Raw genomic sequence first — 4,605 nt, 5'->3', positions numbered from 1 at the left:
ACACACACACACACACACACACACACACACACACACACACACACACTCTTCTCAGTCTGTTCAGCCTTGACTAATGAAAAAGGTCTTCTGATTATAAAAGAGGTGAGCTTTTTTGTAGGACAGGGAAGGAGCAGCAAGCTTATTCACAGCCGTTCCTCATCCTCTGCTCAGTTTTCCAAGAACCTTCACAGTGGAAAGGGAGTCCCTGGGGAAAAGACCTAAATCTTCAGGTTCCCAGAGGAGAAATATGTCTCCTTTGTCAAGTATGGAACACCTGCCATTAGAATCAGGGAGTTCTGCTAGCATGAATCACTCCCTATGACCCTGACCTATGCAGGGAACATGAGAAACTGGAGTTTGGAGACCTATAATATTGAATTCCAGATTGTGGAGACCTTACCAAAGTACAGCCTTTCCACAAGGCACTGCCAAACACCAGCTTGCTGTCTCCATGGGGCACTGCTGTATCTCTGGCTCTCATTTCCCCAGGAGATGCTCTATTCCAGCTTTCTCTTACCTTTTGTATCCTGTACAGTTCCTGGTGTAAGGCCTCATGACACAGCAGGCTGCTGAGTCAGTGCTGAGCTACTACAGATCCAACTTCAGATTCCAGCAGGATACTTCCTGTTTGAGAAATTCAAGAGGAGAGGATGGACCCAGCCTGGCGCTGGCCAGCATAGCAGTCCGAAGATATAAAGCTGCTCAGGCCGGGCGCGGTGGCTCAAGCCTGTAATCCCAGCATTTTGGGAGGCCGAGGCGGGTGGATCACGAGGTCAAGAGATCGAGACCATCCTGGTCAACATGGTGAAACCCCGCCTCTACTAAAACTACAAAAAATTAGCTGGGCATGGTGGCGCATGCCTGTAATCCCAACTACTCAGGAGGCTGAGGCAGGAGAATTGCCTGAACCCAGGAGGCGGAGGTTGCGGTGAGCCGAGATCGCGCCATTGCACTCCAGCCTGGGTAACAAGAGCGAAACTCCGTCTCAAAAACAAACAAACAAACAAACAAAAGCTGCTCAAACTGACTACAGTGCCTCTGACTTTCTGAGTCTGCCCTTGCTCCTAGGCTCTTTGGATGAGATTAATTTCTCCATGTTGAAGAAATGGTTTGCTAGAATATAAAAAATTTAAAGAAGAAATATTAAAATATAATTTTCTCTTAAAGAGCACTCAAAAGCACACTCCCACCAATGCTCAATCTATTTATCTCTCTCTTTTATTTCTGAGATAGGATCTTGCTCTGTCACCCAGACTGGGGTGCAGTGGCTAGATCACAGCTCACTGCAGCTTTCAAATCCTGGGCTCAAGCAATCCTCCCACTTCAGCCTCCCGAGTAGCTGGCATTACAGGTGCATGCCACCATGCCTGGCTAATATTTTAAAATTTTTGTAGAGAGGGGGTCTCACTATGTGGCTCAGGCTGGTCTTGAACTCCTAGGTCAAACTAATCCTCCTGCCTTGGCCTCCCAAAGTGCTGGAATTATAGGCTTTAGCCACTGCACCCAGTCTATCTATCTATCTATCTATCTATCTATCTATCTATCTATCAATCAATCAATCTGTCTGTCTGTCTCTCTATCTATCTATCAAATCTTCTCATATATTAAATATTCCCCCTTAAATTGCTTCCTACCCACCCATCTGCAGGGAGAGCAAACACAGGTCTCAGTGGGTCAGGCAACCTATGTGAGGAAAGGAGGCTGGAGTAATGTGGGAGACCAGGGGAACTGTAGCAAACTGCAAGGTATTTACTTCAAAGGTTTTTCAACACTGTGATGGTCAAACCAAACACAGAAAGAGGAAGTCCATACCAGATGTTTGATCTACATGCTACAGGCAAACGCTTAGGATGAATGACCTGGTCTCTACTAACCTGTTCTTAAAGATCCTCCTGCCCAAGTCTCTACACATTACTGACATGACCCACATTCACAGCACTATTCTGATACCTTTGCTTGTTTAGTCTTTTTTCTCCAATGAATATTTTCTTATTTTTACTTTTTTTGATATAGAGTCCACCTCTGTCACACAGGCTTGAAATACAGTGGGATGATTATGACTCACTGCAGCTTCCATCTCCTGGGCTCAAGTGATCTTCCTACCTCAGCCACCCAAGTAGTTGGGATTACAGGCATATACCACCATACCTGGCTAAGTTTATCATTATTAATTTTTGAGACGGAGTCTTACTCTGTCACCCAGGCTGGAGTGCAGTGGTGCGATCTTGGCTCACTGCAACCTCTGCCTCCCAGGTTCAAGTGATTCTCCTGCCTTGGCCTCCTGAGTAGCTGGGATTACAGGCAGATACCACTGTGCCTGGGTAATTTTGTATTTTCAGTAGAGATGGGGTTTCTCCATGTTGGTCAGGCTGGTCTCAAATTCCAGACCTCAGGTGATCTACCTGCCTTGGCCTCCCAAAGTGTTGGGATTACAAATATGGCCAGTAAAATGGTTTTTCAAGTTTACATAACTTAAGTAAACTCTTTAGTAAATAAGATAGCTTATATTGGTAAAGTAATAGTAGAAATGTCTTAAGAATTACCAGCATACATTTTTGTTTGCATTGATTAAACAATTTCATATTTATTCCTCACAAATATTCCTGCTAAATATTACAAGGTGTCAAAATTTGGCAATTTTATATTTATTCTTGCCAAATATCATAAGGTGTCAAAATTTGGCTTAGGGGTTACAAAACTATAAAGCCAGTCCAAACAGAACAATCTTTGCTTTTGTAATCTTTAATAAACAAGACATTGATATTGATTTAATGAAAATGGCTACATCTTGAATTTAGTAAGATTACCATAGCTGGTTTTTTTTTTTTTTTTTTTTTTTTTTGAGACAGAGTGTTGCTCTGTTATCCAGGCTGGAGTGCAGTGGCACGATCTCGGCTCACTGTAATCTCCACAACCCAGGTTCAAGCAACTCTCGTTCCTCAGTCACCTCAGTAGCTGGGATTACAGGTGTGTGTCACTATGCCTGGCTAATTTTTGTATTTTTAGTATAAATGAGGTTTCATCCCATTGGCCAGACTTGTCTCAAACTCCTGACCTCAGGTGATCTGCCTGCCTCAGCCTCCCAAAGTGCTGCAATTACAGGTGTGAGCTGCCGTGTCCTGCCATCATAACTTCTAATCTTGTGGTTTTCGGTGGTCTAGCGCACAGGCAGTAAGGTTTCTTTTGGGAAGGGACTGTTATCATCTTTGTTTTGAAACTAAAGTATGAATTAAGTTCCTCCTAAGGTTAGTTCATCCTACACCCAGAAATGAACAAGAAGAGCTTGGAGGGTAGAAGCAAGATGGAGTCAGTTAGGCTAAATCTTTTTCACTGTCTCAGTTATAATTTTGCAATGACAGATCCATAACTTTAAATGATAACTATCAAAGTTTTCATAAATAATCTACGTAAATCATTAAAATAAAATAATTAGGTAAATGTAATAGGATAAATATATGCAGATAAACTCATTATAACTTAGAATGTAAAGTTATATTAAATTAAATAGTAGATATTTCATTATTTGGGTATTTTCCAATAAAAATATATTTGCAGGAAAACATTCTTTCTAAAAAAAAGTGTGTCATTTTTAAAAACTTGAATACTTTTTATCTAATTCAAAGCTCATTTAAAGGTTATGTGTGGGCCAGTCACGGTGGCTCACACCTGTAATCCCAGCACTTTGGGAGACCAATGTGGGCGAATCACCTGAGGTCAGGAGTTTGCGACCAGCCTGTCCAACATGGTAAAACCCTGTCTCTACAAAAATTAGTCAGGTGTGGTGGTGCATGCCTGTAATCCCAGTTATCTGGGAGGCTGAGGCAGGAGAATCACTGGAACCCAGGAGGCAAAGTCTGCAATGAGCTGAGATTATACCACTGCACTCCAGCCTGGGTGACAGAGTGAGACTCCATCTCAAAATAAAACGATAAAATAAATAAATAAATAAATAAAGGTTATGTATAAAACAAGGTAAAAGAAACCAGGAAACCAGAGAGATATAAAGAAAGTTATAAAAATAAAGAGGTTTTTTTAAATAAGAAAGTTTATTTTACTTTCATTTTTGTGGTGGAAATTCACTGTTGTTGCCCAGGCTGGAGCGCAGTGGCTCAATCCCAGCTCACTGCAACCTCCACCTCCCAGGTTCAAGTGATTCTCCTTCCTGAGCCTCCTAAGTAGCTGGGATTACAGACACCCACCAATATGTCTGGCTAATTTTAGTATTTTTAGTAGAGATGAGATTTCACCATGTTGGCCAGGCTGGTCTCAGACTCCTGACCTCAAGTGATCTGCTCTCCTCAGTTTCCCAAAGTGCTAGGATTACAGGCATGAGCCACCATGCCCAGCCTAATTTTTGTATTTTTAGTAGAGATGGGGTTTCACCATATTGTCCAAGCTGGTCTTGAACTCCTGACCTGAAGTGATCTGCATGCCTTGGCCTCCCAAAGTGCTGGAATTACAGGCAGGAGCCACTGTACTAGGCTGGCAACATAATATGCTATGCAGTGCAGGTCTTTTCTTTTGCCTTTTGATAACTGGACTAACAGATTTTATGTTTTTTTCAAAACATTTCCTATGTCATTATTATTGTTTTGGTTAACTTAG

The sequence above is a fragment of the Sapajus apella genome, unplaced genomic scaffold, assembly GCF_009761245.1.
Source record: "Sapajus apella isolate SASKATOON/1434 unplaced genomic scaffold, GSC_monkey_1.0 scaffold146, whole genome shotgun sequence".
NCBI lineage: Eukaryota > Metazoa > Chordata > Mammalia > Primates > Cebidae > Sapajus > Sapajus apella.
This window is presented reverse-complemented; position numbering follows the sequence as displayed.